General features: G+C 32.4%; 1 protein-coding gene across 35 annotated transcripts in view; it reads right to left on the bottom strand.

Moving 5' to 3' along the window:
• The window catches only part of LOC145241300 (neuron navigator 2-like), a 1,908,016-nt gene that overhangs the window by 836,632 nt on the left and 1,043,424 nt on the right, over positions 1-27,960 (bottom strand). The window lies entirely within an intron of this gene.

Raw genomic sequence — 27,960 nt, 5'->3', positions numbered from 1 at the left:
AAAAAATTTGGGGATATCGGAATCAAAAAAGTTAGTGGCTGTTTTTCGATGCCAAAACGATTCTTTTGTCTTTTTTTATTTGATTTTGTTTAAAGCAAAATCTTTGTTTGCTGGTAATAATAATAAAAAAATAAATATTTATTGATTTTAAAATATCAGTAAAGCTAAAATCTATAGATCATCCTGCACAAGTGTAATTTTACGTTTAGGAAAATATATGCACATTTATCATATGTTTTTTTTTTTTTACAGAAATTGGGAAAAATAACAACTCTATAGTTATATATTTATAGATTTATAAAGGATCAGAATCGGTAATTGTATCGGAATCAGGAAAAATATTGGAATCCTCCCATCACTAATATATATATATATATATATATATATATATATATATATATATATATATATATATATATATATACAGAGAGAGAGAGAGAGAGAGAGAGAGAGAGAGAGAGAGTTTAAATTATCTACTAGACACTATCTTCCAGTGTCCAAGATTTTTGCCAGGACAACCTGACATGAGGATACCCTGACCAAATACTAAAATAATATAATATTTGGAGCCCAAATAAGATCCCCTCTCCCGATACAGCTATACACTGGATCATACAAGGAATGGTGTACCTTCTCCTAATAATACTTTGTATCAACAACAGTTAGCTGGATACTCAACCAGACTAGATGACTTCTTGTCCTGGAATCCTGTAAGACCAAGACACCACAACAAAGATATATTATAACATATTTAACGGGTCAAGTGGAGAGAGAGGAAAATTAATGCCCTATACTTTTTTACTAAGTCAATGAGGTCGAGGAGAATCTTGGTTGAACACTTGGAGTTTCAGTCTGTTTGCTGACATGTACTTATGTAACCCTCGCCAAAATTCATACCAGTTTATATAATCTCTACTTACTTGCGTAGGGTGTCACTATATAACACAAAATGAAATATAAATTTTTTTTTTACACAGGCATCATCACTTATCAAGGCTAAGAGGCCACTCGAGGATAAGGTTAAAGAGTGTACAGTAGAAACTAAACAATATATTAATCGTTAGTAACGGAAATTCGGTAAATTTGTTAATTTATATGGAACGGCTAATCAAAAACTTGTTTACGTTAGACTTGAAGACAACCATATTGTAGTCAGTTGGAAAGCAGGAAAACGGAAGACGAACGATTTGTTGTAAGAGGGAGAGAGTTTCAATTACCTACAAGACAATATACGCAAGTGTTTTTTGTCTTCCTGTAAAAAATTTTCTCAGGATAACCTGGCACGAGGATACTTCTCCCTACAAATAAATCATGACCAAATGTTCAGAATAACATTGGATTTGAAAGCCCCAAATGAGTTTGCTTTGAAAGGGCCATCTATTGGTTCTGAATACAAAGAATGGCGTATCTTCTTCTAGTCTCGGAATCAGGTAAGACCAAGAGACAAAAAAAAAAAAAAAAAAAAGAAAAGATATACCATAACATAACAGGTCAATGTGGGAGGGTTAGGGTTAGGGTCAATTGGGGATAGGAAACTTAATTTTTTTCACTTTTTAATAACTCAACGTTTAGAGGTGAATCTTGATCGAACACTCGACTATCTATGTATCCCGTGTAGAAATAAAGAAACCAACATTTAAAAGGTTTGGAAAGGTAGAAGGGAATCTTAGTTGAACACTCTGATATCTATGCATCTTGTATCAAGAAAGAAACCAGAAAGGGTCAGCAAGAGGTCCTTGATTTCTGAGGACTTACTGAAGTAAAATGAACACAAGAATAAATGATATAAATAGCAGGAAGACCCGACGTTACCCGGGATTTAACGAGGAACACTATATCCATTTTTTCTATGATCATAACAATATATGACTTCCTTTTCTATTTTAACTAGCCTGGGTGCCCGGCGTTGCCCGGGTGTTTGAAGATGTGTGTGTTGAGAAAAAAAAAAAGTGGTAGTAGGCAGGCTCGAACCCGTACTGCAAAGGAAGAAAACGTGAAAAAAAAACGTGACGTCTTTGCTGTTGCGTCCATCACCAAACCGAAAGTGACGTAGGTTTAAATTAAGGCTAGACAATCGAAAAGAGGGGATGACTTTCGAAAATATCAGCGAAAAAAGCGACCCCCTCCTTGTAGAAAAGTGCCCAGTTGATGGTGAAGATATTAATCTTTTTGGACAATTTTTTTTATTTTCTTATTCTCAGAATCCGGGAAGATGAAAAGACCCAAAGAAAGATACAGCATAACATTAGGGGTCAATTGGGGAGAAGAAACTTAATGTTCTTCACTTCTTTACAGAGTCAACATTTTTTTTATATTTGTCGTCCGAAGGGACGAGCTTCAAAATGATACCGATCTCGTGAAAATCCATCACCTCTATAAAAAGTTTTAGGCATACATACATACATACATACATACATACATACATTTAAACAGACAGGTAAGATTTATATTATAAATGTCCTAATTACTCACCCAACATTTCCTCACTTAAAATAGTAGGAAAAAACTGAAATTTTATTTCATACAAAGAATGGTGCACTTTCTCTTATTCTCAGAATCCGGGAAGATGAAGAGACCCAAAGAAAGATGCAGCATAATATTAGGGGTCAATTGGGGAGAAGAAACTTAATGTTCTTCACTTCTTTACAGAGTCAACATTTGAGATGCATGGAATATGAGGAGTAAAGTCACATCAAGACAGAAGATTTTGCGCACACAATGGACTCAATATACTTTCAGGTAGAACTTTATAACAATAATAAAAAATAACAAATCTTTGTTATTTATTATAGTTAAATATACTTTTTTATCGAATAATTAATTCGCAAACGATTCTCAATTGTATGTAAACCCTACTGAGGAGTGATAACAAGATTAGTTATTATTTTTATTTATTTATTTTATTTATTTATTTATTTATTTATTGAAAGGAGGGGTTGCTATTCTCTCTCAATACAGCGCCTGGTATTTCCAAATGGTCACCCATCTGGGATTGATCAAGCTCAACATCTCTTAACGTCGGTAATCAACAAGAATTGGATATCAACATGATTATGAGTCAACGCGGACTCATTCAGCTAGTAGTTATGAACGAAGAAAGAATAAATTTAAGAAAAAATAAATAAATAAAAAGGAGATAAAAAAAAAATAAAAAAAGAAAACAAAAAGAAAAAACAATTTTAAAAAAAGGCGGTAAATAGAAAAAAAATGGCGAAAAGTAAAAGAAAATGTAAAGAATTCGGAAGAAAACAAAAAAGTCTTCGATGTCAAGAGGAATGAAAGAAGGGGAACAAGTGGTCAGAAGTGATCAACAAATCGGTTGGCATCGTCGCGTGAGACAAACACAAAAGGGGATAAGGGCTCAGCTGCAATTTAAACATGCAATCATAGAAATGTTAAAAAAAAATGTTCAGTCAGGAGGGAGAAGAAAAGCTTCCTGTGTCACCATTACGCAAGGTCAATGCAGGGAATATCCGGGTGTAGATTAGGCATGCCTGTTAATACATTATCCAACTAAAAAGCAGTCGGTTCAGGATAGAGAAGAATAAAAAACAAAAACAACTATCGCTCACAAAACGCAAAGCATTTATATGTTACTAGCATGGGTGCCCGGCATTGCCCGGGTGTTTGGAGGTGTGCGTTGAGCAAAAAAAAAAAAAAAGTGGTAGTAGGCAGGCAGGCTCGAACCCGTACTGTGAAGGAAAAAAAGAACGTGAAAAAAAAAACAACAACAACAAAAAAAAAACATGACGTCTTTGCTGTTGTGCTATCGCCAAACCGGAAGTGACGTAGATTTAAATTAACGCTTGTCAATCGAAAAGAGAGGATGACTTTCGAAAACATCGGCAAAAAAAAAAAAACAAAAACAAAAAAAAAAAACAGTCCTCCCTGTAGAAAAGTGCCCAGTTAAGGATGAAGGAATTAATGTTTTTAGCCAATTTTTCGATATTTGTCGTCCGAAGGGTCGAGCTTCAAAACGATACTAATCTCCTCGCCTTTGTCGAAAGTTTTAGGCATACATACATACATACATACATACATACATACATACATACATACATACATACATACATTTAAACAGACAGTTGAGATTTATATTATAGATTATGATTTTTTATACTGGAATCCTTTTGGAGATGATGCTTCATAATCTGTGCTCATTTTTTTTTGTGGACTGCTATCCTCATCTTCATTGTTGTTGTGGAGCTTCAAGGCTCATGGCACAGCGGATAGAGGCATTGGGTCTATACAGTTTCATTGGAGTATTGTCTGAAGATAGTAGTTTCGATCCTCCCCAAAGAAGGCCAGAGGATTAGTTGGTTAAAAACGTGGTGCGACAACAACAACTATGGAAAGTAGTAATTACCGAGGAGATTCAGCATTCCTATCCCATCACGGTTAACTACCTGAAGAAGGCCAGAGGATGAATTGGCCGAAACGTGGTGATAAACAACAACTATAAAGATGAGGTCAATGCAGAGAATGTCCGAGTGTAGATAAGACATGCTTGTTAATACATTATCCGATTAAAAAACAATGGGTTCAAGATGGAAGAAAAAAAAAACTGACTATCGCTAATAGCGCCCACAAAAAGCAAAGCATTTAGTTGAGCATGTATGCCTTATTTGTAACAAATATGAAGGCTACCATGTTGTAGTCAACCGGGAAGCAGGCCAGTGGAACAGTGTTATTAGAAATGCTCGCCTGTTGAACATTGTTCAACTGGCCTGCCTCCCAGCTGACTACAACATGGTAGCCTTCAAATCCAATATAAACAAATTCTTGTTAAGCCGTCCGCATAAATAATCAAATTCTACCCAATTTACACGATTAACGATTACTACACTACCACCTTTTTTTTTTTTTTTTTTTTACAAAGGCATCACCACATTATCAAGGCCCAGAGGCCACTCAAGGATAAGGGTTAAAGAGTGTACAGTAGAAATTGTTCAATATAGTAATCATTAGTAATGAAAATTTGGTAAATTTAATAACTTATATGGAACGGCTCATCAAGAACTTATTTACTTTAGACTTGAACACAACCATATTGTAGTCAGCCGGAAAGCAGGAAAACGGAAGACAATTCCACAGGCGTGCAGTTCTAAGAAAGAAGCTTTGTTCATGGAATCTACGTTTAGGTTTAGGCACAGATAAAGAGTGGGGGAAATTATTGATAGTGTTTACAGCTAGACGAGTGTTTCTTGTGAAAGTTTGGCGAGGGGGGACCATAGATTGAAGCTCAGTTGAACACTTTCCATGAAAATAACGATACATCAGAGACAAACTCGCAACATCTCTTCTGTGAGATAGAGGTTGCAAGGAGGAGAAAAGGACATCTCCTACGAGGCTACGAAGTCTATTTTGAACTCTATCAAGGCAGGACAAGTCCTTTCTAGCAGCTCCTGCCCAGATGTGGCAACAGTATTCCATCCTTGGACGTACCTGGCTCTTATATAGGTAGAGAATAGCATCAGCAGTGAGATATCTACTGGATCGATAGAAAGATCCCACCATTTTTCCAGCGGCCTTGGCAACAGATTTGATATACGTGTTCCATTTAAGATCAGGAGTAATGGTCAAGCCCAGAAGCTTGTCAAAACTTGAGGCCTCCTGAAGACGAGAGCCATTCATTTCAATTGATGACAAATGTGAATTAGAATGTTGATGATGTAAAGAGAGAAGCTTGGTTTTAGATGCATTAAAAGTAACCAGCCACTCCTTTCCCCATTGTACTACGTGCTCAAGATCAGAGGAGAGAGAATTGGAGAGAACTTGGTCGTTTACTGTCTTAGATGTGGTACCATAAATGGTAGTGTCGTCAGCATAAATGTCTACAAATGATGTAAGGATATGATTTGGAAGATCATTAATGTAGATCAGGAAAAGAGTTGGGCCCAGGATGGATCCCTGAGGGACACCGGCATTAATACTGTGAGCTTCTGATTTTTGCCCCTCAACTACTACTCTTATGAACCTATCAGAAAGAAATGATTTAATAGTTGAGAAGACTTTTCCAGCTATACCATAGCTAGCGATCTTATGAAGTAAACCTTTATGCCATACCCTATCAAAGGCTTTAGATATGTCAAGAGCAATTGCCCTAGAAAGATTGCCACCGTCGAGAGATTTGCTAATCCTATGCGATATAACTGTAAGGACATCTGCTGTAGATCTAGCAGAACGGAAACCATATTGAGTGTCACTAAGAAGGTTATTTTTGTTGAGATGTTTGATTACTTCTGTATTTATTATTATACATTCATTAACATTTATCCTCGAGTGGCTTTTGGACCTTGATAAGTGGTGACTCACTTGTAAAAAAAAAATTAGAAATTAAAAATAAATTAAATATGTTTCTGAAGTTTTGAGATGAGGATTGATTATTTGTATTATTTCGATTCTTCGGACTATTGTTTTCATCTTGAGTGTTAGTTTCACAACGTTTCGGTCGATGTAACCTCCGACTTTCTTCAGGTGTATTTTTGTCAAACTCTGGAATCCTTCTGTCAAACACTGGACTTCTACCGAGTCATGTCTGACGGAACGAGGGCATGCTACCCCAGCAGATTAAATAAAGGGCTTTTGTTTGAAATTCTGTGAAGATTCCCGAGTTTGACAGAAAAAAATTCCTGAGTACAGCCAGAAACACCTGAAGAAGGTCGGAGATTATATCAACCGAAACGTTGTGCAAATAAAACTTAAGACAAGAACAGTAGTTTGAAGAATCCAAATAATAAAAAAAAAAAAATAAAAATAATTGTATTGGTCCATCAAACCATTATTGTAATATCGATAGTTTAAAATGAATAGAAAAAACTTTACTTGTGGAAAATAAATAATATTCTAAACAATAAGAAGAGTACCCGTCCCAGGGCAGGTAAAATTAATTCCCTCAACAGTTTTGCACCACTTTTATGTCCTCCATTTAACTTTTTTTTGGGGGGGGGGTCAACCTGTAATATTTTAATTTCTGTATTAAGGTAAAATACTCAATATCAATTATACAGTTAATGTCAATCTAAATTTTGAAACTCCCAGCCTCATTTATAAACCTTAGATCCTACCTTCTCAATGATATGGATTAATTTTTTAATTTACAATATTCTAAATTAAAGAGTTAGTAACTTCAGCTTTTCCATATGTATATATAGATCATGCATATGTTAGACGTACAGTACATAACATAAATATATAAGTATGGTGATATAAATAATATCAAGTGTAAGAGGAAGGGGACAAGCAAGAAAATATATTGCAGCATAAGAGTCCTCTTTGGGAATAAATCCAAATGTAGAAAACGTCCAATGTTAAGCTCTTTAAATGTGGCCATTGTGTTTAGAACATGTCCAATCGATCAGCATAAGAAGGTGTGGAGTGAGGGTTGATGGGGGTCAACAGGCGAGCGGGTTTTAAATACCAAATGGCCAAATTTAAGCTTTCTTCTAACGGTGACATTACCATTACGGTTAGAATGCAACTAAATACATTTAAGACCAATGGAAGGAGAAGTTAGAGATTCGCCAAAGAAGAAAAAGACTTGAATAGAAACATTTTTATCCGTTCAGTTAAATGTCACCATTTTCTTCTCTCATTTGTTTGACCGACACAAGAAATTAAAACAGTATATATATATATATATATATATATATATATATATATATATATATATATATATATATATATATATATATGCATGCGCGCGCGTGTGTGTATGTGTGTAAGTGTTGCAGTAAGTAATCTTGTCATAGCAATTGACTCAACATCTAGAGATAAGAAATGAAAGAAAAATTGCCGAGCAGCAGCAGCAACAACAACAACAACAATAATAATAATAATAATAATAATAAGAAGAAGAAGAAGAAGAAGAAGAAGAAGAAGAAGAAGAAGAAGAAGAAAATAATTGTCCTCCACCTTTTCTCGATTGAACAGGTAACAAATTAGAAGACGCAATTCTTTCTTCAAAGAGAATACGAATTCTTCACTTGACAAAGGCACGAGTTTCATGCAATGAGATTATAGAGGAGAGATGTTTTCATAAGAGGACAATCTCTTCAGTTCTCGGGTAAAAAGGACCATTTTTCAATCCAAAATAATGGCCGATGACAAAAAATACAGGAAATTAAAATGGTTTTGTTGTAGAAAACTTGTCGGCTGATCATAAGATTGTGTTTATCAATCGGAGAAAAAATAGAAAGAAATATTATTTGATTATTTTGTGGTTTGTTGGCTGTGACGTTTTAAAGCATGTTGGATTATTTCGTGCTGGAAAGTTAGGTGGGAAATCGAAATCGAATGTGAACGTTGCACTGTCGAATTGGTTAATAGGTGCTTCTGTACTCACAGACCTGTGATTTCCACGAAGTTGGCTCGGGCTCGCTGAGCAGCTGACGGAAATAACCGGAGAAGGTCGGCCGAGAGCGTTCCTCAATTTTTAAGGAATAGGCTATCTGTTTTTAGCTAATACAAATCTATGAAGGCTACTCTTTTTATAAATTGGAAGAAATACAAAATCAATTTTAATCGCGCAGTTTAGGGTTAGGATTTAGGGTTAGGGTTGGGTTAGATACATGTGTGTAATTTTATTTATTGTATTTCCATGTTTCCCCCCGTTTATACTTTTCTCGTAGCGGTTTAAAGTTTCGCGATCGGCCGCTTCTGTTTATTCCCGTCAACAGTCGAGAACAACCGACAAACTTTGTAGAAGCCACGGGTCGGTAAATGCAGAAGTACCGATTAACAAACTAACAAAAGAAGAAAAAAAAATAAGACAAAAATTCCAGACTTGAACGCCTTGCCTCTTTAAAATGGAATATGCATTCAGAAATAAAGCAACGACAAAATAATTAAGGGAATTTTTCTTCTTTTTTTTAGATCTAAAATGAAATATTTAAGACTTTTTTTTATCAAAAGTTAAAAACAAGCAAAAGTTATAGTCTGTTGACTTAGAATAAGTGATGTATGCAAAACTTCTAGAGTAAATGTGGTATTGTGGTGACTAACCCCTATTAGTCCTTACTTTGCATCGAATGCTTACCATGATATTTAGTTTGCTGTAGCTTATCATAACAAAGATCCATACAAAATTCCAGACAGATCGGCCCAGTAGTTCCCGAGGAAAGGTGGAACGAAGAGAAAGACAAACAAACAGACGAGGAGAAATACAAAGTGGATAATTTACATCTCTGTCGATGTTGCATTACTGATGTGAATGTTTGTGAAAACAAGAATTAAAAAAAAAAAAGAAAATATTTTTACATATTGAATTGAAAATAGAGTTAAAAAAAGACAAATGAAGAAACAAACAAATAATCTTTTCTCGCTTCCTTGATTATTAACATCTCGATATTGTGAGGTGATGACCCTCCTTTTCAGATTTATTTTTACTGGGATTTTTTCCAAGACACCTAAAGATGCAGCGGCTACTTCCTTCCTCGAAGGAAGCGAATGCTCTAGAAATCCGTGTTTGGAAATCAGTTGATTGCTTTTATATAGCGCAACATCTGAAATTGGCAAAGTTGCCTGGAAGCCTGTGAGTCGATGCTTAATAGAAGTTGGAAATCCCAGCCGCAGGATTAGTTTTCGGAAAGTTTTAATGTCTTACGTGGTAGCGGAAATAGGAACTGATGGAATAGATCGAGACTGATAGAGCTAGAGAGATGATTAAATAATCACCAAGACTGATCAACAGAGAGAAAAAAAAAAAAATGAATGACATCAAACTAATAAATGACTGAGTTTGAAATTGAAAAGATGTTGTCCTCGATCCATCTATCATTTAGAATCCTTCACGGCCATTTTTGCTATTGCTGTATTATTTATACTCAGTTGCAGTTCACAATGTAACATAATGTAACAACAATGTAACACAATGTAACAATGAGTGCGTGTGAGAAAACCAACAGCAGTTGATTTACACTTAAATATTATACCTTCTTTCACTATTTTTTAATTATTTTTTACAATATCATCCTATTCTTTCATTCTTATTTCATATCTAACTGTTTAAGCCAGTTTATTTGCATTTTGTATAATTCTGACTCTTCTCTTCTGATGAGAAGCATTTAACTTCGAAATGCCATAGCTTTAAGAGTTTTTTTTTTCCCCTTAATTCTCCCCTCAACTTTTCCTTATTATTCTGATGATATAATAAAGTTATATATAACGTAACGCGGATTCCATGAACAAAGCTTCTTTCTTAGAACTGCACGCCTGTGGAACTGTTCCGTCTGCCTGCTTCCCACCGGACTACAACTTGGATGTCTTCAAGTCCAATGTTAACAAATTCCTAATGAACCGCCCCCTTAAGTAAACACTTCATCAAATCTCCACACTAACGTAATGTACTTGCAATAACCCTTATCCCTCAGTGGCTTCCGGGCCTTGATAAGGGGTGATCACTGTGTAAAAAAAAAAAATATAACTTTTATTCCTCAGCTTTCATTTAATATCACTGTTTGCTCCTCTTAATAGTGTTGAGCTTTTCCTGGTGTTTTGATTTGCTAAAGATTTACTATAAATTATCTCAATACGACGACGGTAGGGAGTCGAGCTTGACACATGAAGCATACGGTTTTCATTTATGCTTCTTGTTATATATATATATATATATATATATATATATATATATATATATATATATATATATATATATATATATATTTCAAATGGCATAATAAAAGATAAAATAAAAAGTAATTCCAACTTCTTTCCCAATTTTCGGATTTTGTAGTCATGCGCAAATGCATTTTATTTTCTTGCTATTTCTTCTAATGAGTTAAGGGCAAAATAGATTCATTGATTGACATAATAATTAAGTGAATGATTTTGCACACTACGAAACAGTTGCTGTCAAGAATTGTAAATATCAACGTAATTAAAAGAATAAATTGTAAGACGGTCAATCAAGAAAATGGGAATATAGTCTTTCATCATTTGCTTATATATATATATATATATATATATATATATATATATATATAGGCAGAAATTAACTATATGCCTATATGCATCTAATTGACTTTTTCCTCAAAATATTTCTGAAAAACTCTTCGCATGAATTGTTTCCTTATTTATATTTATATTCTTATATATTTTTATATTTTATGACTAAAACTCATCTCATAAAATTTTTAGTGTCATCTTCTGCAGTAACCAGCAAATGCATAGACATGCTAATATCTAGCATTCCTACCTGATTATTTTGCCAACAGTTTTCCTCAGATGAGAAGATTAAGCATTCTTTGAAACGTCACGGATTAAGGATTACCTAACACAACAGTTTGGGAGTATTTTGCCGAAACTAATTGTATTTTACAGCTTTGCTTTTACTATATATATATATATATATATATATATATATATATATATATATATATATATATATATATATATATATAGTGGAAATGGTAATTAATAAAAACTGAAGAAAGTGCTCAGTACTGTTGTAGAGCAAATATGCGTTTTATTTTTATTACCGTATCTTTCTGTTAAGTTACATTATTGTTTTTGGTCAAGATCAAAGTGTAGTATCTGCTCTTCAGATGCTGCACTTCTATTTCTTGTTCTCTTTCGGTGGAGGAGAAATCCTTCACGACTGAGACAATTTTTATTTTTGTACCTTTTCTCCACGTTAAAAAACGACCCTGGTGTCTAACTCTGTCCCGTGGGGAGGCATAGTAAATAGGTACATTATTGTTTCAGCTACTCGGCCGTTTTTTTTGGCCGTCTGTAGCTTCCTCACTTTCCCTGAAAGTAAATTGGAAGGAAGCTACAGACGGCCAAAAAAATGGCCGAGTAGCTGAAACAATAATGTAACTTAACAGAAAGATACGGTAATAAAAAATAAAACATCTATATATATATATATATATATATATATATATATATATATATATATATATATATATATATATATAGAGAGAGAGAGAGAGAGAGAGAGAGAGAGAGAGAGAGAGAGAGAGAACAAGACTACAGAATTGTACTAACAATCTGTTTGCCAATTTACTTCCAGGGAAACTGATTAGTCATTCACTCATGTTTATAATCAGAATTCAAAATGGCCGATGGCTGAACACAGCCATTTTGAATTCTGCTCTTTCCTGAATCTGCTCCCAAATGGTCGATACCTTTAGCTTCCTCTTCACTGGGATTTATGAAATAAACCAATTCGATATGATAATATACGCATGTAAAATTTCAGCTGCTCTATTACTAAAGACAGGTGGAGCCTTCTATACAAAAAAAAAAAAAAAAAAAAAAATGGAGGCTCATCGTTTCGCTTGGACAAACTTGATCTTGTTGGTGAGGATTTGATTTATGGCTGAGTGAATGCTGCCGAGTTATTTCCAGATTCTTTCAAGAAATTCAGGAAACTGAAGCGAATGGAGTAATTTTCTTCTTTTTATTTTTATAAACGTATATGTTATGAAATATAAATAATTCAATTAACATCTAATAGTCTAATAATTTGGATTCATCGGATCCCTGTTCTCATATTGAGTGTCATTTTCACAAAGTTTTGATCGATGTAACCTCCGACCTTCTTCAGGTGTATCTTGTCGAACTCAGGAATGTTTCTATCTAACTCTGGAATTCGGAACTGAACCCTTTATTTACTTCACAGGGGTAGTATGCTCTTATTCCAACAGCCATGACTGGATAAAGGTCCGTAATTTGCAACTGAACCCGCCAGGACCCATGGCGCAGTGGTTATAGTACTTGGAAAAATCAATTGTAAAAGTGATATTCTCTTGAAGGTTGATGGTTCAATCCTCAGTGTTGGCGACCGAAAAATACAATTGCAAATTACTTAGGACCTCTATCCAGTTATGGCTGATGGAACAAGAGCATGCTACCCCCGTGAAGTAAATAAAGGGTTCCGCTCGAAATTCCGTCCAAATTCCAGAGTCCGATAAGATATACCTGAAGAAGGTGGGAGATTAAATCGACCGAAACATTGTGAAAATGACACTATATATAAGAACAGTAGCCCAATGAAACCAAATAATATGAATAACCAATCTTCATCTCAAAAATTTAGAAACGTCAACAAGGATTGTAGCCTCATTTCAAACTAAAATTATGAAACAAAGTTTGGACATTTTGCAAGACATTGGGCGAAACAAAAAAGAGAAGTAAAAACGAGAAAAACAGGGCATGATCCAAAACTAAAAAAAAAATGAAATATATCATCCTTAAAGTATGTTTAAAAGAAAAGAAGAAAAAAAGAAGGGTCATTAGTTTTTTTGAACAATCAAATACAGGGAACATTTTTATCGTCAATAGAGGGTGCAATTAAGTATATACAATTTGATACCCTTTTTTTTTTTTTTATTAAATTTCAACGGACGAAGAGGATAATTAAATAAACAAAACCAAAAACATGTAAATATAATTAATTTAAATTAATTAATAATTGATTAAGAATTGATTTTAAACATTTCAGAATGAAAATAAAAAAGAGGATAACCGATTTCAATGCACAAAAGAATATTCCAGTTGAAATTTTCACAGAAATTGAACAAATTTGAAGATACAGAATTTTATAAGAATAATTCTTCAATTAAAATTAGCAAATACATAATATTTGCGACTTCTGATAGCGAAACAAATTTGTATCATTTTGCATAGCAAAAGTGACGTAAAACATTTGTATTATTTCACATGACAAAAGTAATGTGAAAATCATTTGTATCATTTCATATGGCAAAACTTGTGAAACAAATTTGTATCATTTTACATGGCAAATCTGATGTGAAACATTTGTATCATTTCACATTGTAAAACTGATATCAAACAAATTTGTATCATTTCACATATCAAAGTGGCATAAAACATTTGTATCTTTAACATGGCAAATCTGATGTGAAACATTTGTATCATTTAACACAGCAAAAGTGATGTGAAACAAATTTGTATCATTTCACATATCAAAGTGGCATAAAACATTTGTATCTTTAACATGGCAAATCTGATGTGAAACATTTGTATCATTTAACACAGCAAAAGTGATGTGAAACAAATTTGCATCATTTCACATATCAAAGTGGCATAAAGTGGCGTAAAACATTTGTATCATTTTGCATGATAAAACTGATGTGAAGCAAATTTGCATCATTTCACATTACAAAAATAATCCGCAACAACTGTGTTTCATATGAAAAAGCAAAACAAAATTCTATTCAAACATATTAACGCGACGATCGAGTAATTGTTCATTGTTTTAATGCCTCATTGTAATATCTCATTCCTATTCCAGTGGGTTCTTTACAAGAACTGCATGCTTGTGGAACTCTCTTCCTGCTCCCTTCTACATATCATTTTGGTCTTTTAAAGACTAAGGTCAATAGACATCACTTGTTTTTGTGATAATTATATTTCGTTCTCGTTAGATCCTTACAGGAAGTGGCTTCATGCCTTGTCTGGAACGATTTCCATAAAAATACAAAACAAAACAAAAAAAATAACAGTGATACGACAGCTTATCATATTAATAGCTGCAACAAGAACAAATATACGGTTGATAGAAGAACCCATTAAAGTTTGGTACAGATCTGAATAAAGATGCTGATGTGGGTATTTTTAATATCTTTAAAAAATGGTATTGTTTTTATCTCCTTAACATTTTTTGATTTAAAACTGAACAGGTCTTGGTGGAGGTATGTGCTCACTAAGTGCCATTCTAGTTTAACATTCCTTTAGATGCGATTCTTATTGTCTTTGACACATTTCGGTTTCTGCACCCCCCACCCTCCATCGGCTCTCTTTGTGTGCCTATCATTCTTTCAGGAATGTAGGATTGAAACCGTCATCCGATTGACTGGGTGTGCTATTCTTATTACTTAAACTGTCAAACACCCGGGGTACATGCTAACAGGATTACGCAACTTATGAATGCCAATTCTTTCTTATGTCAATCAGCATCTCGATTGAGGAAGCAATTGCTATTTCTACTCTGCCTGTGTCAGGGATTGAACTCATTTATGACAGATGAAATCAGACAAAGTTTACCAGTGCTTTAGAAATATACTGGCAAATATGATTACATATACAGCTCAGTAATTTATATATATATATATATATATATATATATATATATATATAGTAATTTATAAAATATATATGGCGATTAAGCTTAATCGCCATATATATTTTATAAATTACTAACTAGCTCTACCTACGTATTGAGCACTTTTGAAGTAAATACTTAAAGTTTACGCATAAATCTATACTTTCGTATATAAAATTTATGTGAATAAATGAAGTAGTTTTATATATATATATATATATATATATATATATATATATATATGGTACGGTATGAAAATATATTTATGACAATTAAGCTTTATTTCCATAAATATGTCTTCATGATTTACACCCATATAAATAAATATCTTACATAAACATATTATATTTCTTAGATAAATATATTACATTTCCATGTAATATATGTGTATTTTTATGAATATCTCTCTCTCTATATATATATATATATTTTTTTTTCTTTTATTAATATTATTGGAATTTTCCCCTTTTCTTTTCCTTGTACATATTTGTGAATTATTCCATGGATTTCGGCCTTTTGGATTATTTTGAACCATCTTCCAATTACGTGATTTCCTTGGATTTTACTTGTGCAAATGGAAACTCAATTAACTTTCTTGGAGTTATATTTTTGGATTTTACAGTCATTGGATTATTTACCTTTCACCAGACTATTCATTCACGTGTAATCACCTTTTTCTTCACCATATTCCCTATGCTTCACTTTTTGTTATCAAGTAAGATCTTTGACTTACTTGTTGTTTCATCAAATACTTTTGTATGCAAAATCTGATCCCGCATTTTGCTAATTCCTACCCTCTGATCAGAAGGAATGTATTTTTTCGAAACTCCGCGGATTAAGGACTATCCATTTATCTAGTGTTTCCTTTTCAGATTCATTATGTTTTTAACTCTTTTTCAAAGTGTTTTTTAACATGTTTTATTAACTGTTTGCTCTTATATATATATATATAGATATATATATATACTAGTAGGCCATTTGAAAAACATCATTTTGTATATATATATATATATATATATATATATATATATATATATATATATATATATATATATATATACTACCCATACTACACACATGAATTAAATAAAGGTTTTATTCAATATATATGAAGTGTATTTAATAAGTTTCCAAACTTTACACATATAGTACACATAAAACTGTATTCCTCCTTCAAAGTAATCTCCTCTGGCTGCAATGCACTTGTTGTACTGCTCCAACAACTTCTGGAAAGCTCCATGGAAGTTCTCTTGTGCGAGCGTGTCAATGACTCGTCACAGCCTCTTTTATCTCCTCAATTGTTTCATAACTTTTATGACTCTCCTCAATGGTTTACTTCGACTTGCGCAACTGCCATTGCTCAAAGGCAGCATGCATACCGCAGATTTAACCGACATAAGTCCAGTTCAGACAGAAGTACATAGAAGCTAGAAGTAACTGTAAGAAAGAAATAGCGACAGCTAAGAAAGATTTTACGGAAACCACTAAAAAACGCATCGAAGCACAAAAACTAGGAACTCGTGACTTCTGGAAAATCTACAACAGTGTAGTAAATAATGGGCAATCAACAATTCCCCCACTAACCAACAATCACGAGGTTGTTTGCTCAGCAACCGAAAAGGCTAACATGCTTGCCAGTCGGTTTGCCTCAAACTCCACACTGGACCCTTCCAACCACTTCCTACCTGAATTTCCTATGCGGACAGACGCCACGCTAGATGACCTGAAAATCACCCCTGTTCAGGTGTATGCTATCATAAAAAACCTTGACACTTCAAAAGCATGTGGACCCGATCGCATCCGAGCTGTGCTATTAAAAAAGTGCTCAGCCAAAGTAGCTCCAGTTCTCTCCAAACTCTACAACAAATGCCTTAATGCATCTTGCTTTCCGCGCTGTTGGAAAACTGCTTCTGTGGTACCAGTATTCAAGAATTCTGGCGAAGGAACTGACCCTTTAAATTATCGCCCCATTAGCCTCCTCCCACTTTTCGCCAAAATATTTGAGACCTTAATTAACCATGCTCTAGTCCATCACCTTACAGATGCTAAACTTCTGACTGACCAACAATATGGATTTAGACAAGCCTGTTCCACAGCAGACATCCTAACTGTAATCTCTGAACGTATATACCATTCACTGGACAAAGCGGGAGAGGGCAGAGCGGTAGCTCTAGATATATCTAAGGCTTTTGACAGGGTATGGCATGAGGGTCTCCTCAAGAAGATTAGATCATACGGTATCACTGGTAGAATACTTAACATAATTAAATCCTTCTTAGATAAGAGAAAAATCCAGGTTGTCCTCGACGGTCGTACATCTAAACAATATGATATAAATGCGGGAGTGCCCCAGGGGTCTATCCTTGGACCTCTACTGTTCCTGATATTCATAAATGACCTCCCCGACAAAATTGCCTCTGAGATGGGTATATATGCTGATGACACCACACTCTATAACAGGCACGACAGGAAAACAAATGAACATATATCTAAAGAAATGGCAGAAACACTAGAGCATGACCTCCAATCTGTAGTGGAATGGGGACAAAAATGGATGGTCACGTTCAATGCCGCCAAGACTAAACTAGTTTCATTCAATAATTACAAGAAACCTTCTCTACCACCTATAGCAATGGCCAACGACTCTTTATCTGAGAGTACGTCTTTCAAGCTCCTTGACCTAATGTTCACAGGAAACATGAGTTGGAACAATTACATTGAGGGCATTGCCAGGGCCGCTGCAAGGAAGGTGGGCTCTCTCTACCGTGCTAGAAAACTACTAACACCCGAAAGTATCCTGTACCTCTATAAGACAACTATTCGCCCATGTATGGAGTATTTGCTGTCATATTTGGGCTGGTGCATCGGCTACTAGTCTCTCGCTCCTTGACAAGGTTCAAAAGAGAGTCGCAAATCTGATAAGCTCTAAACTGGCATCAAAGCTCCAGCTTCTGTCCCATTAACGAAATGTTGCATCCCTCTGCCTGTTCTACAAGTATTTTAATTGTGAATGCTCTGATGAACTGCAAGCACTTGTGCCCCCACGACGTGAACACCCTCGACATACCCGACAAGCTGCAAAATCCCACCCCCACACTGTAGAGATCCCTAGATGTAAAAGATCTTTCTACTCCAGTAGTTTCTTCCCCAGAACCGCTAGACTTTGGAATTCCAGGTCACTGCTTCCCCAACTGTACTGACATGCAGAAGTTCAAGTGCAACGTGAACCAACAACTTACTGCCCAAATCCCTACATAGTATCCCAGTAGTTGTTTCCCCTGATAGTAGCCCCCTACACCAAAGTGGCAATGTGCCTTGTTTGGGGTGAAAATGTAATAAAATAAAAAAATAAAAAAAAAGATATATATATATATATATATATTGAATAAAACTTTATTTAATCCATGTGGGTAGCTTGTTCTCATTCCCACAGATATGACTGGGTAGAAGTCTTAAGGAATTTGTAATTGTGACAGTCCTCTGAAGGTTGAAGGCTCAATCCTTATTATAAGCAATACCAAGAATACAATTATGAATGACTTAAGATTTCTACCTGGTAATGAATGACGGAATGAGAACAAGACCTACTATTAATTAAATCGAGGGCTGCATTTCAAATTCCTAACAGATTCTTGAGAATCTCACAAATTCCACACAGATTCTTAACATCAAGATTGCCAAATGCGACAAAGATTCCCAGGTTTAACAAGATGTACGTGAAGAAGGTCGGAGGTTACATCAGCCAGAATGTTGTGAGAATAAGACCCAAGGCGAGAACAGTAGTCCGAATAATCCAAATGATACGAGTCGAAATAAACTTTAAAAATAATGATGGTGTGATAGGTTTTATTAGCAGTAACACATGTGCCATCGTAGAAATTTCCAGGTTGGCATCTAGGGATCGCGTTTAACTCACTGGGGGAAATGCACCCACGAATCAAGATGGAAAACAATAACAAACTATCGTCTTTACTTGTCTTCTTGAGATTACCATGGCTCTACAATTTGGAGAGCTGTGGTTAGTGACGCTATTAAACAAACAGCAAGGCTGCTACTGCTGATGAACACATGCAAATTAGTTTAACATGTCTGTGAAGATGAACCAATAGACATCTTTTAAAAAATCAACTAATTTATACGCATTCAATTTACAAATGATTTCCTGAAACAAATTACGCAAATAAGGAATTGTTCGACAATTAAGTGGATACAAACACGAATCAAGATAAGAATTCATTATATACCAAAATGTGGGATGGGCGGGGATGGGTATTAACCTTCCCCCCTCCTTCCGTCTGATGCTCTCTGGATGCTTTGCTCACAGACAATAGCTGGAACATATTTATAAGGAAGAAAACGACAATAATTTTAACATAAAATACAGGATGTTCCAAAAGTCTTGGGCGCATTTCAAGTCCTCATATCTGCTTGACTATGAATGGTGATACGATGAAAGTGTTGCCATTTAAAGCAAATGCATTAAGTTTGTTTTTTTGTAAAATTATTGATTTTTTTTTTTCGTTTCTTTTTAGATCCAGTAATGGCGTTCACTAAACCAGAAAAAGCATTTTGTATGCAAACACTGAATCGTGGACATTTGTTAAATGTGCCTCCCAGATCTCCAGATTTCACACCCTGCGATTTTTTTTTTTTTTTGTGGGAATTTGTGAAAGGACTGGTCTATGTGCCTCCCATTCCAAGAGACGTGGATCAGCTGAAGGTTCGAGTACCAGAAGCTGTTTCAACCATTAGCAAAGCAATGCTGGGATACGTTTGGCAAGAATTGGACTGTCGGTTTGATGTGTGTCATGTGACGAATAATGCTCACACTGAACATCTTTGAAAATTCCATGAAAAACTTGAGATTACAAGCTTTCTGAAAATACCAGATGCATTTTTATATCCTTAATATTTCTCAAGATATTCAATGTTGAAATGTGCACAAGACTTTTGGAACACCCTGTATATCTAAAAATAATTCATGGATCTTTCATGATAAATGTTTTGCTGGTAAGACACCATTTTGCTTTAATGCAAATAAGCTACTGCTTATTTGAGGATAAGAGTTAATGAGATTGTAAGTTGGTGACGAAGAAAACGCCTTGAAAGTATTGGAAATAATGGCTTAAATGACCAGCGTTTCATTATTCAAGTGGGCGGCTTGATAAGAATTTTATAATATAAGGCTTAAAAAAAAAATAACCATGTTGTAGTCAGCAGTGAATCAGTCCCACATTATTATATTCCACAGATGAAGAGTTCTTATAAAGAAACTTTGTTTATGATAGTTCCGTTTAGTTTTAGGAACACGGGATGCAACAAACACTTGTCTAGCTAAAACAACTGTCAACAATTTCCCTCACTCCCTATCTGTGCCTAAAACTAAATGAAAATTCCATGAGCAGGGTTTCTTTCCTAGAACTGCCCGTCTGTGGGACACAATATTATGGGTTTGCTCCCAGCTGACTATAACATGGTCGGTCGTTTTCAAGTCTAATGTAAATACGTTCTTGTTGAGCCTTCCTCTTAAATAATTAAACCATACAGAAGTCCTACCATTACTGATCTCACCATCTACTGAACACTCATTAACCCTTATCCTAAAGCGGCCTTCGGGTCTTGAAAAGCGGTGATCCCCAAGTACAAGAAATGTAATGTATTTATGTAAGAAATGTAATATATTTAGGTAAGAAATGTAATATATTTAGGTAAGAAATGTAATATATTTAGGTAAGAAATGTAATGTATTTATGTAAGAGATGTAATATATTTAGGTAAGAAATGTAATGTATTTATGTAAGAAATGTAATATATTTAGGTAAGAAATGTAATATATTTAGGTAAGAAATGTAATATATTTAGGTAAGAAATGTAATGTATTTATGTAAGAAATGTAATATATTTAGGTAAGAAATGTAATATATTTAGGTAAGAAATGTAATATATTTAGGTAAGAAATCTAATGTATTTATGTAAGAGATGTAATATATTTAGGTAAGAAATGTAATATATTTAGATAAGAGATGTAATGTATTTATGTAAGAAATGTAATGTATTTATGTAAGAGATGTAATATATTTAGGTAAGAAATGTAATGCATTTATGTAAGAGATGTAATATATTTAGGTAAGAAATGTAATGTATTTATGTAAGAGATGTAATATATTTATGTAAGAAATGTAATATATTTAGATAAGAGATGTAATGTATTTATGTAAGAAATGTAATGTATTTAGATAAGAGATGTAATATATTTAGGTAAGAAATGTAATATATTTAGATAAGAGATGTAATGTATTTATGTAAGAAATGTAATGTATTTATGTAAGAGATGTAATATATTTATGTAAGAAATGTAATGTATTTATGTAAGAGATGTAATATATTTAGGTAAGAAATGTAATGCATTTATGTAAGAGATGTAATATATTTAGGTAAGAAATGTAATGTATTTATGTAAGAGATGTAATATATTTATGTAAGAAAGGTAATGTATTTATGTAAGAGATGTAATATATTTAGGTAAGAAATGTAATGCATTTATGTAAGAGATGTAATATATTTAGGTAAGAAATGTAATGCATTTATGTAAGAGATGTAATATATTTAGGTAAGAAATGTAATATATTTATGTAAGAGATGTAATGCATTTAGATAAGAGATGTAATGTATTTAGGTAAGAAATGTAATATATTTATGTAAGAGATGTAATGTATTTATGTAAGAGATGTAATATATTTAGGTAAGAAATGTAATGCATTTATGTAAGAGATGTAATATATTTAGGTAAGAAATGTAATATATTTAGATAAGAGATGTAATGTATTTATGTAAGAAATGTAATGTATTTATGTAAGAGATGTAATATATTTAGGTAAGAAATGTAATATATTTATGTAAGAAATGTAATGTATTTATGTAAGAGATGTAATATATTTATGTAAGAAATGTAATGCATTTATGTAAGAGATGTAATATATTTAGGTAAGAAATGTAATGCATTTATGTAAGAAATGTAATATATTTATGTAAGAGATGTAATGTATTTATGTAAGAGATGTAATATATTTAGGTAAGAAATGTAATGCATTTAGATAAGAGATGTAATGTATTTATGTAAGAGATGTAATGCATTTAGATAAGAGATGTAATGTATTTAGGTAAGAAATGTAATATATTTATGTAAGAGATGTAATGTATTTATGTAAGAGATGTAATATATTTAGGTAAGAAATGTAATATATTTATGTAAGAGATGTAATATATTTATGTAAGAAATGTAATGTATTTATGTAAGAGATGTAATATATTTAGGTAAGAAATGTAATGCATTTATGTAAGAGATGTAATATATTTAGGTAAGAAATGTAATATATTTATGTAAGAGATGTAATGCATTTAGATAAGAGATGTAATGTATTTAGGTAAGAAATGTTATGTATTTATGTAAGAAATGTAATGTATTTATGTAAGAGATGTAATATATTTATGTAAGAAATGTAATATATTTATGTAAGAAATGTAATGCATTTATGTAAGAGATGTAATATATTTAGGTAAGAAATGTAATATATTTATGTAAGAGATGTAATGTATTTATGTAAGAGATGTAATATATTTAGGTAAGAAATGTAATGCATTTATGTAAGAGATGTAATATATTTAGGTAAGAAATGTAATATATTTATGTAAGAGATGTAATATATTTAGGTAAGAAATGTAATATATTTATGTAAGAAATGTAATGTATTTATGTAAGAGATGTAATATATTTAGGTAAGAAATGTAATGCATTTATGTAAGAGATGTAATATATTTAGGTAAGAAATGTAATGCATTTATGTAAGAAATGTAATATATTTATGTAAGAGATGTAATGTATTTATGTAAGAGATGTAATATATTTAGGTAAGAAATGTAATGCATTTAGATAAGAGATGTAATGTATTTATGTAAGAGATGTAATGCATTTAGATAAGAGATGTAATGTATTTAGGTAAGAAATGTAATATATTTATGTAAGAGATGTAATGTATTTATGTAAGAGATGTAATATATTTAGGTAAGAAATGTAATATATTTATGTAAGAGATGTAATATATTTATGTAAGAAATGTAATGTATTTATGTAAGAGATGTAATATATTTAGGTAAGAAATGTAATGCATTTATGTAAGAGATGTAATATATTTAGGTAAGAAATGTAATATATTTATGTAAGAGATGTAATGCATTTAGATAAGAGATGTAATGTATTTAGGTAAGAAATGTAATATATTTATGTAAGAAATGTAATGTATTTATGTAAGAGATGTAATATATTTATGTAAGAAATGTAATATATTTATGTAAGAAATGTAATGCATTTATGTAAGAGATGTAATATATTTAGGTAAGAAATGTAATATATTTATGTAAGAGATGTAATATATTTAGGTAAGAAATGTCATGTATTTATGTAAGAGATGTAATGTAGTATAGATTTTCAGTCATGCCTTCAACAGTTCTCAATAGACAAGTTGAGTAAAGTTAGATGTAAATTATGAAGACATATTTATGGAAATAAAGCTTAATTGTCATAAATATATATATATGTAAATTTATAGTTTTTTATATTTAAATTTCACTCAGGAAAATATAATTTTTCAAAACGAAAACTTTATTATTTGAACAAAGAATAGAATTCAAAGTAATTTTCTTTATCCATGGATTTTCGATGTAGGCTCATCTCCTCAGAGGAAAGTCATTAGGAACATATTAAATCTGGTTTGCTATAATTTTGCTATTCAGCGCATCCATAGAAAATATATTGAATATTAAATATTTGTAAGGGACATAGAGAAAGAAAATAAGGGTTGATACAAAAAAAGGATGCAATTTTAATATCTGAATGGAATGGTAATCCTTGAATAAAATCGGATGATGTTATTAAATTTCAAATTGGTTGTAGAAATCCAAATTGAAGGTAAATCCCAATTATTTACGATATATTATTCAGAGTAATTGGTAATGATCCTTTGGGAATGGAGAATTATAGATTTATTTTGCCTCATTTTTTGGTGGTACAGGAACCGTAAAAATATCCTTAGGAAGATGTTTTCTTTTATAAAGTAAAATTCAATCATTTAAAATGAATATTGCAATTAGCGAAATATTCTTGATGAATTAAGATAGTTGAAATATAAAAAAGTTCAAATCTGATATTTTAAGGGTGCTTTTAGAATAAAGATGAACTAAAAATAAAAAGATACAAAAATAAATATGAAATGGAATCAAAAATAAAATTTACAGACTAAACGGTATGTTTTATTCTTTAAACCGTTTAGATATATTTTTATGTGTTTCTAATTAAATGAGGAGAAAAAATGTGTAAAAAAATAAAAAAAATTTTGTTTTTATCACTAAGTTTTTAAGTAAAAAATTTAAATATATTATTATAAAACTCTGTGGACTTTGACCTTTCCTGCTTGCATCTTGTCTTAGACGATAAGACGATTCGATCTTTTAAAAAATGAGATGACAGGTGAATTTATATATAAATATATATTTATTAATATAAACAAATTTACGTGGTCATGCTGGATATATATATATATATATATATATATATATATATATATATATATATATATATATATATATATATATATACTAGCATTGCAGTTCGCCGTTGTTCGGGTGTTTGTAGGTGTATATTGAGCATTAAAAAAAAAAAGTTCAATTTTTAAAAACTTTGAACCCTATTATGACCCCTTAACATTTATTGTTTTAGGCTCAAATAAAGTTATTAAGTTAGATCTATGTCCAAGGAACCTATATCTAAAATTTCAAGTGTTTAGACCCAAAATTGTCGGAGGAGTTTAGTTATGTTCTCAAAGGTCAAATCGTTGAACTTTGACCCCTTAACAGCCAAATTTCTGGCCGAAAATGGACTACAAAGAGTTTCCCAAATCTCACTACCCTGTATATCAAATTTCGAGCATGTAGACTAAAAATTGACAGAGTTATTGCGTAGGGAAATGTACACACACAGACACTTTCACTTTTATAGATATACTAGCATGGGTGCCCGGCGTTGCCCGGTTGTTTGGAGGTGTATGTTGAGCAAAAAAAAAAAAAAAAGCGGTAAATTTTTTAAACTTTGACGCCTATTATGATCCCTTAAAATTGATTGTTTTGAGCCCAGACACTTTCACTTTTATATATATATATATATATATATATATATATATATATATAGAGAGAGAGAGAGAGAGAGAGAGAGAGAGAGAGAGAGAGCTCTACATTGCGAGTGAATCAGTCGCATTTGCGACTGATTTTTCCAAGTGGCGACTAGAAATAATAAAACACTTATTTTTTTTGCGATTGTTTTTTTTTTTCACTGACAATCTTCCAAAGCTCATTACTGACTAAAAACATTTGTTCAACTTTTTTTTTAATAAATTGAGCAAAGTCAAATTATTTAAACAATAAAAGGGTTAATATAACAATATACTCTGTTTTTAATGAAGGTTGTTCAGGAAACCATCTGAAGAAATATAAATGTTTATATCTTCCAATCTCAGCATAAAATTCGGTGCATATTTAGTATTACACTTATTTAAAAAAAAATACAGAAAAATCTTTATAATATATGTACTCGTCATGGAACGAAGATGTCATATTGAAAAATTCACGTGGATTTGGCTAGTAACTTTTCTATTTGGCTAGTAAACAAAATATTTAGTTGCCAAAGGTCTGAATGTGTGTGTGTGTGTGTGTGTGTGTGTGTGTGTGTGTGTGTGTGTGTGTGTGTGTTGTGTCGTAGCACAATAGTAAAAAGAAGAAAATCAAGTCGAGGTTGATTTAAGGAACAGGTGTATTTAACATCATAGGTACAAAGGTAGGAAACAGGTATAACTGGCTTGCATGCAGCTTGTCAGTGGTAGTACTGTCGCGTCTTCTATCGGTGTAGGTATTACTGGCACTATATATAGTGAGAACCGGTGTAATTTCCCTCGTGTTAGAAAGGCCAGTGTAACATTTAACAATATATATATATATATATATATATAAACAAAGTGCTACATACAAAAAAAAAACACTTTTTTATTCATTTATCAAAAACAAAAAATTCATATAACTTTAGTCTATTCTATCTATACACCATATATATATATATATGTATCTTTATATATAATGTTGATTAACAAAAAATAAATAAATAGAATAAATAAATGAAATCATTGATAATTTAGAACATTTATAATTGAAGTTTAAAATAACAGAAAAGTTTGAAACGAAATTCAGTTAAATAAAATATTTGCATGAATCAATGAATTGAATTTCCCTCATCGCGTTCGCCATCGCTGGAGGAAAAACTTGTTTCAGCTTTTCTTATCGATCGAAAAAGATTTTCCTTTTTTTCTTTTTTTGTTTATTCCTCAATCACTTTATCTAACGAGATAAATTGACGAAGTAAAGTATCATCGAACAAACACAGGATTGCATTGGAATTGTTTAAAAACATCAATTGAAAAAAAAAAAAAATGAAAACAGAAAAGATGTCTTCCATTGCTATACGCTTTCATATAACGCAGCAATTTTGAATAAAAAAAATCAATTTTAAAAGATCTGATCAATTTTCAAATGATTAATAGAAAAATCTCAACATTAATGTTTATTGTTTCTTTGATTATTTACATGTTGTTGGTCTCCTTTTTAGTGATGGGAGGATTCCAATATTTTTTCCGATTCTGATACAATTACTGATTCCGTACTAAATTCCCGATTCCAATTCTTTATAAATCTCTAAATATTTAACCATAAAGTTGTTATTTTTCCACGATTACCATGAAAACACAAATTGTGCAGATATTTTCTCAAACGTAAAACTGCCCTTGTGTGTGTGTGGGGGGGGGGTGTCTATAGATTTTAGTTTAAAAATCAATAAATATTTATTATTTTATCATTATTACCAGTAGTGAAAGATTTTGCTTTAAACAAACTCAAATAAAAAAGACAATTAAAAGAATCGTTTTTGGCATCGGAAAATAAGCACAAATTTTTCCAATTCCAATATTCCAAAAAGTTCCGATTTTTCTGATTGCGGATTCTGATTAATCATCCTAACACCACTCCTTTTATCTCTACAGACAATTTATCCATCCTGAAACGGGAACTAGTGTCGTATATTGGAACCCTAAGCCAGTAAATAGAAATTATGTTAACTAGTATGAATTTTGGTAAGGGGCTTAAGGATAACCTGGCAGCAAACGGAAAATAGATCCAGTGCATCTGGAAGTATTGATGTGACGGTTTAAAGGTCACCCCCTGAGACAAAAACACACTAGAAATGAAAATAATAATAAATAAAAGACTGATGAAATTTAACAAAATAAATTCTTCCAATGTGATTTTTATTAATTTCGAGTACAGTATCAGGAGAAATGTTTGTGTATGTATGGAATGAAAAACAAAGTACATGGTTGATTAACACAATACCGTGGTGCTGCTTCCCAGCGAACTGCAGCATGGTAGTTTTCAAGTCTAATGTAAACAAGTCCTTGTTGAGCTGTCTTCTCAAATTCTACACAATTTCCACCGCTAACAATCATCACGGTATTGTCTCACCAGCCACCTGACAATCATTAACTCTTATCCTTGATTAGCATTTAGGCCTTGATAAGCGACGACTCCCTCGTAAAAAAAAAATTATTTTTTTCTTTTGGATTATTTATGTTTTGTTCTTAGCTAATCTCAAATCATATTATTGACTTAAAGAAAAGTGAAAAAAAAAAAAAAGCCTAAAGATCTTTGCTCTTGTGTTAAGATTTTACCAAGTAGGCCTGAAGCCTTCTTTTCGTGGGATGATAATGAACCTGAAAGACGCCATTATCTCCACTCTATGG

This window comes from Euprymna scolopes, chromosome 20, assembly GCF_053919585.1.
Source record: "Euprymna scolopes isolate OS-2025 chromosome 20, ASM5391958v1, whole genome shotgun sequence".
Lineage (NCBI taxonomy): Eukaryota > Metazoa > Mollusca > Cephalopoda > Sepiida > Sepiolidae > Euprymna > Euprymna scolopes.
Note: the sequence above shows the minus strand (reverse complement) of the source record. Positions and strands in the feature narration are given on the sequence as shown.